Here is a 13,314-nt window from a genome sequence, read left to right as displayed (position 1 = left end):
ATAGAAATTAAAATTATGGCAAAAAAAAATGTTTTTAATGGCATGGAATCTTGTGCAATCATTATGACTTCTCTACAGCTTTCTTCCTGCCTTCTTTGTTTTTATTTTTATAGTTGCCTGAATATTTACCTGGGTGAGTTATGTTGCCCTACTAGCATTAGCAAGATTTGATTATGTGCTTAAAAGTTGATTCAGATTTTGTATCTGTCCCATTTTCAGTGATCAATACCCACTTGTTTTGAAATACTGTTGTTAATGTTTATGAAAAGACTTATTTATTGACAAATGGTACTCCTCTGTGTGAGTCTAAGGACTTCCAGAATGCTTCAGCCTATGTGTCTTGAATAATGTTTTTATTTTAGAATATTAGAAAGCTCTCTAGTACATTACCATTCATTAATGGAAATAGCATCCAGGTGCATTATTAAATATTGTGTTTCTTTTATTTATTTGAGTCATATATCAAAATTCTGGAACCTATAGTATTACAATGCACACATGCTACTTGATCTCCACCTACTATATTTTGCCACCAGCAGTTATTGCTATGAATACTGAACCAAATATACAAAAGAGTTGCATGAACTCTATCATACAGGAAAATTATATATTATGTTTTATATTTTAGAAGTGTGTCTGATTTTACCCGGCACTCAGGTACTCACTCTAAGCATTTTTTAGTAGGAAGAGTGTGTGCTGTAAAGCTTTAATAGGATGTAAAATGCTTCATTAAGCATTATCTAACATGTCTAAAACAAAATGCAGACTAAAGATGTGGTACTTTGGATGTTATTATAATTTCCCCTAGCATCATATGTATAATTACAATCCCAAGTGATTAATTTCCACACTTAAATGTAAGCAGAAAATGAAGTTCTAAGTTTGATTTCAGAAAATAAATATACTGCGGTAGTGGAGAATAATTAAGGTCTTGATGTTCTCGTGTACTTTCTTGCAGATGGTTGGAGTCCTGTTAACTGAACCATAGGGTCCACATGGGAGAATAGGTCTGCCCAGGCAGACTGTAGTGCTCATGTCTCAGGCTTTCAAACGCACTGGTGTTCAGACCTTTAGGACTGCCTTTGTCACTATTTCATAATTCTTTGGGGATAAGGAACAGAGTTTAAAAAAAGACTGGATTTGGAGATGTGGCATTTTTTAGGCTCAGGACTGGCGAACTATCCCTGATTAAACTGGTGCTTTTCAGAACTATTTTCCAACCTTTTTGCCTTTTTACTTTCTCATTGTTGGAGAAAAATGTGTGAATGGCAATAATAAGCAATGAAATGAGAAGATATAATGTGTTATTCAGACTCTCAAAAACAAATCTGAAAGGTTTATTTATTTATTTTTTTTCTTGATGTTTTGTCTCAGTGCTAAGATGTTTGAAACACGGTCTAATCACATTCCCTGCATGGGTATGATCTTAAATGTTTCTGTTCAGATTTTTTAAAATCATTGCAAACATCTACTGACAGTATCCATTTAGAAAGTTTCTCAGATCTTTCCTGTACTGATAATTATTTGGCAGGGACCAGTACTTGCTACTACAAGACTGTTGTATACTAGGGTACCTAGGATAGTAGGATACCTCCTACTATCAATGGAAGGAGGAATTTGTTGGATTATCGGAAATCCAGAGGAAACCAGCTGTGAGGCCTACCATTTAACACTGCTCTATGAATGCCAAGCAACATATAAAATGTTAAAAATATGCTTCAATCCTTAGAGCCATAGGCTTTCAAACCTCAACGTTTGTTCTAATTGTCCTGGTGTGAGAAAGCTACTGATACTCTTATTTCTTGAGTAGTTCCAGGAAGAGAAAGTCTGAGCCTCTTGCTGTGTCATGGGTTTACGTGGCAAGGTTTTGGTAGCAGGGGGCCATAGGCGTGGCTTCTGTGAGAAGGATCTAGAAGCTGCCCCATGTTTGGTAAGGGCCCCACTGCTGGCCCGAGCTGAGCCAGTAAGTGATATTGTTTAGCGCCTCTGTGAGAGCATATTTAAGACAGGGAAAAAAAAAAAAAAAACACAACACTGCGCCACACAGCAGCTGGGAGAGTGAGAGGAATGAGGTGCCAAGGTCAGTGTAGAGGGAGGGGGAGAGGTGCTCCAGGTGCCGAAGCAGAAGTCCCCTGCAGCCTGTGGTGAGGACCATGGTGAAGCAGGATGTCCCCCTGCAGCCCATGGAGTACCACGGTGGAGCAGGGTTCCACGCTGCAGCCCGTGGAGGAGACCACGGTGGAGCAGGTGGCCCTGCACCGATGGAGGCTGCCGCCTGTGGAAGACCCCTGCCAGAGCAGATTCCGGGCCGGACCTGTAGCCCATGGAGAGGAGCCCGCGCAGGAGCAGGTGACCTGGCAGGAGCTGCTGCCCATGGGGTACCTTTGCTGGAGCAGTCTGCTCCTGACGGATGGGCCCCATGGTACGGAGCACTGTGGGAGCAGTTCTTGAAGAGCTGCTGCCTGTGGGAAGCCCACACCAGGTCAGTTCACCAAGGCCTGCATCCTGTGGGAGGGACCCCACAGCACAGGGGATGAGAGTGACCGAGAAGCAGCAGAAGAGAAGAAGTGCTGTAGACTGACCATAACCCCCATTCCCCCACTCCCCTGCGCTGCTCAGGGGGAGGAGGTGGAAGAGGGTGGATGGGTGGGATAGGTGCTTTTGGTTTCTTTCCTTTGTTTCTCGCTTTTCTAGCTGGTTAGTAATAGGCTATAAATCTTACTGTCTCCCTATGCTGAGTCTGTTTTGCCAGTCACAGTAATTACTGCACGATCTCCATGTCCATATCTCAACCCTTGAACCCTTTTCATTGTATTTTCTCCCTGTTCCTCTTTCAGGAGGGGGAGTGAGAGAGCGGTTGTGGTGGAGCTTGGCTGCCCACCTGAATAAAACCACCACACTGTGTAAGGAGAAAAGCAAGACAGAGTACACATACTCACACTTCAGGTCACATAGCAATCCAGGTGGCCATACTGTGACCTGTGTTGTTTATGCATGTATCTCTACTCCTTGCTATTTTTCCCCTAAAATATTGTTCCTTTCAGGGAAAGGATTACATACTGCTTTTTCTATTTAATCATCAACTTGGTGATGAGCTTGAGACCTTTAGAAGCTGCTTAGAGAACCAAAATTTTATATCAAACTTTGACTTAAAAGTTGGACATGCAAAATCTACAGATCCAAAGGTAGATGCAGGAATAAAACTGTATGGAAACTGACTGTTAGATCAATAAAACTCACACATACTTTGTTGTTATTATTAAAAGTCCATGCAATGGCCAATTGTACAAATTGTCAACTGCCAACTGTAGAAAACTGGAGAGCAGCTAAAACTGAGTCATACGAGGAAGTTAATAAGAGTAAATTTACTCAATATATGATGAAGAGTTTTGAGATACATGGTCTTAGTTCCCAAAATGATGACTGGGAACTACTTAATAAATGTTTAACCTGACTTAACTACTGCATGTGTGGCTAAACTTCCAAATAATAAATACAATTAATTTTTATAAAATGAACTTTTTTTTTTTTTTTTTTTTTTTTTTTTTTTTTTTTTTTAAGAAATAGCTTCCTCAGAGAACTGAGTCCAATCTCTGTTAGCCAAAATATGGTCTTGAATCTAGGTTCCTCACATTGGCGTGTCTGCCTGTAATGTGCAGTGGAGGTTCGCTGTTAGGCTTTGTGCATGGCATTAAGGTCATTTGTGAACGTCATTCACTGGAAACAGGGAAATGTCAGAGAAACTATTTAAACATGTATCATTTCTCTCTTCACACCTAGTCTCTACTTTTCATCTGCAGTCCCTTCTCTTGTACTCACATTTTTTTTTTACAGCACAAGTAGCAAAACAGATGGGCTTACAGGTCATGGGGAATTTATGCTGTTTCAAATGTGTGTTACTGGCCACAAGATCCTTCTTTTCCTATTGTTCAGTGAATGGGACTAGATAAAGCACTACACTTCCCTGATACAATTGCAGTTTTTTTTTTTTTTTTTTTTTTTTTTTTTCTGGCTTCATTCCTGATGAATTACTTGTATTTTGAAAATATGTTCTTAAATATATCTCAGATTTTTCCCTGCATTTCCTTTGGTGAAGCTTGATTCTTTTGGGCTACTTTTTATTTATTTAATGTTCAGGAAGGGTCTGATTTTATTTAACATGCAAGTGCAATTTACCCCCCCCCCCCACCCGTCTTAATGGCATTGCAACCACATGTACTACACTATATATTTATTGTAATACTCCTTCCAGCTTTCATTGTATTAATCGTGTCTAGTTTATTTCTAGTCACTATATCCACATTACCCTTTTCCTGTGGCCTGAGTGGCTTTTGAGCATATTCCGTAAGGAAGCAATCCTGTATTACTCTTATAATCATGCTTGCTTGATAATTTTTCCCACTAACATTTTCCTAGGAAATGTCTAGGTAATTGAACTCCTACACTGGATCATTACGCTGGATTCGATACAGACTTCCTTCATCTGTAAAAACATTTCCTGATATGCTTTCTCATCCTCTCCTGAAAGTCTCTGGCAAGGTCCAAGGACTAACTTTTTCCATATCTCATTCTTCAGTTTACTTCAAATAGTCCCTGTTGTGTCAGCCAAAATCCTAGTGTCATTTATTTCTGTTTATTCAGTATTCTCCCTGTACGCAAATTACTCCCTCCCTCATTACTTTTGTTTTACCTCACCCATCCGCAAACTTTATACCTTGGTAATTTTATCTCCCAGTTGATAGCTTGATTTAACCAAGTCTCTGTCATTCCAATGTAATCATAATTTTCCCTCAACATATGTTTCTAATACAGCAATCTTGTTACATATGTTTCTAGCATTTGTAAAACACATTCATCCTGTTCTTTGTCCTTTATGTTCACTTTTTTTTTTTTTGAATGTGTAGAAAGAAAGGGTTTCCACATTGACTTAATTTACAAATTCAGTGCCCCTTTCTCTAACTATTAAAGTCCTTATCTTTTTTGTCTGTATGAACTCTGGCTTCTGAGCAATAAAAGAAAATTAAGACTCTTTAAATTACTTTTCTCATCTCAGTCTGAAAGTGTTTCTGCAAAGTCAATCTCTTTTGATTTTGAAGGGTTGTTAACCCTTCTCTTTGGGTAAGAGACCTCAAACTTCTCTTCACAGAGGATTTTGAACCAGTATACCAGTAGTTAGCCTATAAGATCAATCCTTTGCCTCCTTTATTCAGATTGCCCTTTGAAAGTTACTTAAATGGTAGACTCACATGATTAGTTCTTTCTATGTCAAGCAGACAGTCATGCTGTCAGTCCTCTCTGGGTGCCAATACCTTCAGTGTGGACTAAAATTCCTGGAAGCTTTCTGACACCCTTTCAGTATTTTGAACTTTTGTCTGGTTGAGAATTGGAATATTGATTTACTTCTCTGGGTTGCTTATACCACGTGTCCCTGTCCCCCCCCCCCCCCCTTTTTTTTTTCTTCATTGTTCTCCTTTTCTGATAGAGATAGGGTGATACAGAAGAGTTTGGATGCTTATCAATAAAAAATAAATCTAATTTTGGAAATGGAAAAAAATCACTTATCTATCTGTAAATGGCAGAGAGCTGCTCTCTAGCTATCTTGCAGCTGCCCATGGAAAGTACAAATCTGGGCTCAGAGGACTGAAATAATTACACCCTGTTCTGGTTTGAACCAGTCTATCTTCACTCCAGCTGCTTCTGCCTAAACACAGGGCAGCACCTTAACTATCCAAATGGCTGATTAAATTATAGATTTACCACTTTTCCTAATCTGTGAAAAGCACAGTTCAAAAATATGCGTTTCTTAGTTGAATAAAACCTGAAGAAAAAGTGATTCTTCCGTAATTCAGATTTATAGCTTCGCTCTTCCTTTCCTCCTTTCTCACTTTCACTATGTCCTATTGTCGGCTGTTCCTCTCCAGTTGCCTTATTTTACAGCTATTGCTTCCCACTTCTTTTGATATATTTACCTATAACCCATGTCTACATCTGCACACCAACCTTCTCTTGTCTAGCTAACCTGAGACATATTTCACTGCAGTTCTGTGAGCTGCATTAGCTATTATGATTCTGCCAGCTGATGAAGATTGACCTGTTGTAGAGGGAGTGAAAAACTGGAACGTCTTTTCATTCTTCCTGTCAGTAAAACACCTGCTTCTAAGCCTTCCATTAAGAAAAATAATAATAAAAAAAATCAACCATATTATATTACAGTAAAACTACACAGTGCAGGGAGATTGATTTAGGCAATATGTGTTTACCCAGATTGGAATATACTTCGAAGTCTGAGGGTGAGGGCCTCATACTTCAAAGAGCTCTAAGGATTTGTGGAACAGATTGTAAGCCTGAGAGTGCCGTGTGAACCCATCAGCGTGGACAGATCTTGGAATCTAGATGTTCGTGTTTGACACATGATTGAACACATGAAACATAAATAACACTGATCCCTGTTTGTAGGAGATGAGCCTTTGATGAGTGGAAGTGGTTATATTTTGCTGTATCATGTGATAGAGAGCATGGGAAGGAGTGCATCACTAATTAGTGATTCAGAAGTGACTGATAGATAGGGTGGACCTTGCTAGCTCTTGTGTCATCTATTTGCTCCTTGGAGAACTCCTTTCTGCAGTGAGATATATCTTCCTCAGAACTAAATGGAATCTAATTATTTGTGGGCTGAAATAAGAACAAATTGAGATATAGAAACAACTATGTCTAGATCAGCAGAGCAATGAAGAAAAAGTCCAAGAGAGGAAAAAGTGTATCACAGCATAAGAGAGGGAAAAGGTAATTCAGAATGCAAGTGAATGCATGTAGGAGAATAAACTAAACAAAATTACACAGAACTATTGTAGAAATAGATTAATAATATAGACATAAAAGATAAGTAATAGAGAGTGAAAACATGATTACACCAAGAAAACTGTGTTTAAAAACATGCATTTACCTAACTTACTACTTTAACTTGCAACATAACATGGCATCAGTGCCAAAGATTACTTTACTACTGTTAGCTTCTGCAGCACTAAAAGCATAATCATGTCAATTGCTTATTTGCATGATTTTTCATATTTCTAAGAGTTGATATGGAAATGATCCGTTATGTATCAGTACAATTTCTGAACACTTGAAAAGAGATACTGTGGCTTACCCTTCAGAAAAGAATCTCCAGGATAATAGTCTGATGAGTTTTACTTTCTATCATCAAAGGAGAGAAATGGGGGTAAGATGATATTCTGAGGGTGTGTTTATTTCTAATATATTAGATGACTAATGATTGTATACGTGAAATGTTATATGCATACTTTTAAACTTGATACAAGCTGCTTATAAGGAACCATATGATCTCATCTCACTCAAAAGCTAAGTGGTCTTGGACATTACGATCACGCATTTGGTCAAAATCTCCTGTCACCCCATTGAGCTAAATAGTAACAGAGGGAGCTTAGCACCTTCCATAAGAGTTGTGGGTATTTAACAGGATCAAGCCAAGAATGTGCAAGAGGTGAATTGAGAATGAGGTGTCGCCATGAACCAGGAAATATCCATGGCTGTCTTTCTCGTTCTATACACAGCTTTTCAGAATAAACTCATATAAATCAGGATGGCAATATGAGGTAAAAATTGACCTAAGGTATGATTATATGGTTACATATTACTGTCAGTTAGCACTACACGTTTTCCTGTGGGGAGAAGTTAGCTAATAATGTCCTGGTTTAATGAAAACTATCACACTCACTTTGGAATATTCAAATGTTCTGCAAACACCAGTATAGACATTTAGAACAAATACAGATTTTCTTCAAAGTTTAGTTAATATTCCATGTAGGCTGCTTGCCATGATGACTAATGTACTGCAACCTTGCTGTTATGCATTAAACATCATGAAAATGTACATCTGCACTGGATTTTTTTCTTTCCTTTGTTTCTAAAATGCTGAGTTCTGCTAAAAAAATTGGATAGAAATCAAATATAAGAAGCTTAGCCAACTTTAGTAAAATAATATCAGAGTTATATTATCGCTTAATGAAACAAGTATAGAAGGCTGATTGATTTATGGAACAATTTTTTGCACCATTATCTAACTTGATTGTGTACAAATAGTTTTCTATATTCACAACCATCTTGTCCCTGCATTTATTTTAGTATGTGCATTTGTGCATTTCAAAAGCCGATGTCTTTGGATAAAGGACTGAAAGATCTGAAGTTTTCAGCTGAACGATGTTCATGACATATGAAGCTGTTTATTGAACTTGATACATTTTAACACTTTTCTGTAAGGATGACAGACAAATAGATTCCTTTTTCCTGATATGAGTAGTATCTCTTTGGAACAGAGGGAAACTTCTATATCTAGTCTAAGTTGTACAGTTGCAATATGGTATGTTTTCTTTCCCTAGGAATTGTCGTGTCTTCTTTTCAATAGACTGTTCTACCCATATATTTATCTTGTCTCCATCCACAAAGACTTTTAAACTGTAACTTCAAGAGGTTATTGTTTTAAATAGCATTTCACCTGACTCCTGATTCCTTCTCTTCTGGTTTTAGATCTCATGAAGTGATATTGTCACAAGGATTCACAGCAAAGCAGTGTTTTTTCTCTCAAGGAGCACAGTGTGACCGTCACTTAGTTGAGTATCAGACATTCAGACACTCATGCAGTGCAGGCAAAACATGTATGTCTAGCTCCTAACTTATATCCCTGAATCTGTGTTCATATTCCAACCACTTGCTGATCTACTTTCTCTGCAATTTTCAGAGCAGCCACGTCTGGAATGTTGGGTGAGCATACAGGAGGAGGGTCATGATCTTGCTCTTCACTTTGGAGACATTTTCTCAAGATGGTCTGAGAAATGACAAACTCTGTGACTCGAGCACCTTCCTATTACATTATTCAGGTAACCAGCACACATTTTATTGACATGTGACTTAAGCATTAGAACAGAAGAAAAAATAATCAGAGGTCGAGACCTGGGAATTTAGGCTTTAGTTAACTACATCTCCTTCAACATAATCTTTGGATACTCAAAGGCTTTGATTCTGTTCAGAACACATGTTGTTCTCTTGGGAGTATAATAACATAATGGAAAGAAGCTTTTTGAAGGGAAAAAATCCCATGTGCTGCTATGCATGACTGAATATAAAATGTCTGTTCTCAAGAAGTTATATTCAAGCCATCCAATTACAACACATCCCGTGATTTTGATGAAGGTTTTCTAATGCAGGCAGATGTTTGAAATAATGGATTTTCGTGTATTTTTCCATTTTCAGTATTCTAAGAAATCTAATTTGGAAAAGGAACCCCCTGCACTGGCTGATTTCCTCTCCATGGGAGTCTAAGTGTAATTGATACTGTACTCTGGTACAACAACAATCAGGCTGTTTTCAGCCTCAGATCTTGCACATCTAAGTGAGAGAAGGAAATATTTAAATGAGGGGGATGGAGACTGTGATCATATAAATATTTAAATATAATAGGCCAAAATAATTTCTAGTGTAATTATATGGTTATTACATTGGTTACATCTATAATTCAAAAATTAATCTGATAAGTACTAGTCTTAGTTGAGCTAAAGCAGAAATTATTTGGTGTTAGAAAATGTCGAAGTAAACACAATCTGAATTGCATACTAGAGAGCACTACAGTAGATGCTTCTGCTCTGATACCTTAGACCAGTTTAGACACAGAAGAAAGAGTATGATAAACATGGCATGGCTGGGACACTGGGTGCAAATGAGAGAATAAAACAGCACATCTACCTTTTCAGGCATGTCACCCATACAGTGTATTTCCTGCATGCAAGTTCCTTTTGGCATAAGTGGCTCCATGTGGAAACCTGGTCTTACTGCTTCTGGATGCTCAGGGATCATCCACCCAGTCTTTGAAATGTATGAAGCCAACAGAAAGCAAAGAAGAACCACAGCATTTGTGTTGTTTGCTGTTAAAAATTAAGCATTGAAAACAACAATTTTTGATGCAACCATCACCAGCAGTTTGATAAGTGGTTCACAGAAAGCACTCTGAAGCCATCTTCTCTTCACAGAAAGAAGCAGTAACACTTGGGCATTTTGTTCAACAAAGACAGAGATACCTGACTCTGTGTACCACAAAATCTAGTCATTAGGGCCTCCTTCAACACTAACTTAATGTCCTAATTGGCACATTTTAAAGAAAAGAAAAATCTGCTGATACTTTTTCCACCTAGTGAAACGAAACTAAACTAAACCAAAACAAAACAACAAGACAAGATCTGCAGAGGTAGAAGTCCCTTAGAGAACACATCTGGCAACAGAGACAATCAGGAAGATTTCCTTGGAGCACTCTGTTTGGAAGAGTATTCAGGGACAAGAGTTTGTGGTGAATGACTATCAGCAACCACAACTGCTAGCTGAAGATGATCCAGCCATTTCCAAAGTATCTTCTCATTCACTGGAGGGCAGGGCTCTCTATTCCTCCGAAAAGGGTCCTCGATGCAACTGTTTCGCCAAATATTTTATTCTGTTGGACCAGAATCTTTGCTAATGTAGACCTAGTCAAAGGCACCAAGTCATGTTTCAGTGTGGTTCTGGAGTCTCAAAACGGTATTTACTAGACCTGCACAATATTAAGCTGATGTTTTTAGTGGAATCTTTGAGGTAGAAGTATTAATCGTGACGTATTATTAACATAGTGACTTCTCAGAAAGTATTTTGCACACTTCAGTGACACAAGGAAAGGTAGACCCCTAAGTCAGAATGGTGTTTGTGTTCAAGGAACCAGGGCAGCAGTTGGAAAACTGCAAAAGTTTGAAAAGTAGCACGGAAACCTTGCTAAACTGGTATGTTTTTCAAGCACTCACACTTCACCTGAGCTAACAGGTGAACCTTATATTCAGTCATGCATAGCAGCACACTCTTTATAAAATAGGTAGTACAAACTGTATCTTTAAGGACAAGAAGAGTGGACACATAAAGGGCTATAAATAAGGTCAGGCAGCTTTAGGAAATCTATGTAATAAGCATTACCAAAATCAGTCTTGGAACAAATAAAGATCTCGCAATAGGTTCTTTGCATTGGTAGTATCAGTTTCTAAATAATGTTGTGCCTCCTGGGATTTAATGAACGGATGCACTGTATATTGTATTAGAAACCAAGCAGAGGCGGAACTGACTGATCTTGATAAAATAAGCATTGAATAAATGTAAGGAAGAAATTGTCAGTAGGACTTCTGGGGATATATGATTAAAATATATTATCTTCTGAAATGTAACAGCTCAAAGTTGTCATAAGTGGGGGTGAGAAGACAATGTCAAAAGATCCAAGTGAAAAACAGTTACTTTAGCATTTCACTGTGTGTTGAAACAAACATAGAATTTTGAAGGACAATAAAGGTCTCTGAGCTATGCCTCAGATATCAGTAAAACAGGTTTATAGTGCCTAATAAATTTATAGAAATACCAGTAAATGGCATGAAAATTGTAAGAATCTAAATGCTTTAATTTTACCTCATTCACATATGAATTTTAATTCCTGTTTGGTCTCCCACAATATATTACATTGCTGTCTGCAGAAGCAGGGTAGGTTGGTCATCAGACAGCAGATACTAAATAAAGGCTTGGTTATGTCAAGCATGAAATACATTATTGGCATTCAATTGTTTGCAGTCTTGATTTTTCTAAAATTCGTCTTTCTGCTGAGGAATCAGCAATTACATTTCAAGCCATTTGAGGTGAAATGGGGCCTCACGTGGCATGACTCTTCCATGGTAAGTTAAAATGATTCATTGATGTTCATGTCCACATTCTATTACTTTCTTCTCACAGTGCTTTCTGAGAGTGAAATCTTTATCTCCTCTGTCCTTGCATTTCCTCTTGAATCTACCAAATATAGTAGATAATGTAGGCAGTAAATTTTATTTTTCTTTCAAATGTGTCTTGCTTCAAATGCATTCTTTAAGATACACAATAACCTTTATTTTGACCACATAAAAACTGTTAAAAAGCCCCAAACTAAAATCTTACCTAATAACACTTAATACTTGCAACAACACTTCTTTTCTTTGCCTTTGAATAACAATTAATCTAAACACTAGAACTAAATCCAAAATAAAACCATCAGTCCATCACCACAGTTTAAGCTGTTGCATTGATGACCTTGAGATGTCATTTTTTTTTTGAGAAAGTAATACATAGACTGAAATTGTAGATGTTCTTATGGCCATGTGATGCTGCGATACTTCACAGGCTGTTTTTACCAATTTCTCACCTTTCAGTTGTCCTTAGTTTTTATTCAAAGAGTCTCTGCTGTTCATCTCAGATGTTATATCTACATTTTACCAATTATCTTTGCTTATCAGCTTTTGCTCCTTTTTTTCAGATTGCCAGACTCTTCATTCTTAGAATTTCCAGATCGTTGGGCCATATCAATAGTCCTTAATCAGTAGCATTATAGAGCTATGTATGAGATCAGTTTTAATGTTGTTCTACCCTTTCTGTTTTTTAGTTTCTCTCTCCTAACCACTTTACCACGCTGCAGTTGCCTGGGGCTACTAAGTATTTGTTGATTAATATAACCCCTTTATTTTTAAGTCAGTCACATTTTGACTTGTTTGGAGATTCAGGCCTCTGACTTCACTTACTGAGTGTTTTAAAATGTGCTTAGCTTTGAAGCCACTCCCTGTGAATGCTACAGCCAGGACAGGGGAACATGCAAGGTCTCAAGTTAAGTCAATTTTTAAGCTTGAATGTTGGACTGTCTGTTTGTGTAGACATTGCTTCAAATGTTCCTTGTCAGCACAATGATATCCCTTTCATGTTGACCCTTAGTCTATTAAATAGCCCTTCACCTTCCCATTTCCTCCAAGAGTCCTTTGTATACTTAACGACTGGATAAGGTTTTTTTTTGTTTGTTTGTTTTTTTATTTTCCTGTGGTGGTGGTTTTTTTTTTTTTTCCCTCTCTATTTTCTGATCCACATAAGAAAGATGAAAATTGTTTCCTTTTTTTTTTTTTGGTCACCATTACAATGATCATATAATATCCTCAGATGTCTGTTCCGTTATTTCTTGGTAAAAAACGGTTTGGATTTTGTTAGCACAGTGATAACGGTTGAAAAAACACTGAAAGTGATTAATCATTCATTAGACGTCCTTAGCTACATTTATTTTTCTTAATACTTTTCCCATGTATGGATATTCAGGTGTCAAATGTACATTTTTTTTTTTCTACCAGCATTTCTGCCAACTCAGAGGGGATCAGGAAAAGGTTCATTGCTATATGGCAGATAACTCTATTCCCTAATAATCTGTTCTCTCTGCTTGTTCTTTCACTGCTCTGTTCT

The 13,314-nt window shown here is 37.6% G+C and overlaps 1 long non-coding RNA gene across 1 annotated transcript; it reads left to right on the top strand.

Moving 5' to 3' along the window:
* Positions 1 to 1,911: 1,911 nt before the first annotated feature.
* LOC311430714 lies at positions 1,912 to 11,616 on the top strand. Its single transcript, XR_014688967.1, has 4 exons — positions 1,912 to 1,963; positions 8,545 to 8,672; positions 8,756 to 8,894; positions 9,765 to 11,616. It is a non-coding gene; the product is annotated as an uncharacterized lncRNA (long non-coding RNA).
* The last annotated feature ends 1,698 nt before the right edge of the window (positions 11,617 to 13,314 follow it).

The sequence above is a fragment of the Aythya ferina genome (genome assembly GCF_964211825.1).
Source record: "Aythya ferina genome assembly, chromosome: 2".
Lineage (NCBI taxonomy): Eukaryota > Metazoa > Chordata > Aves > Anseriformes > Anatidae > Aythya > Aythya ferina.
The sequence above is the reverse complement of the archived record's forward strand: the minus strand, read 5'-3'. Positions and strand labels throughout refer to the sequence as shown.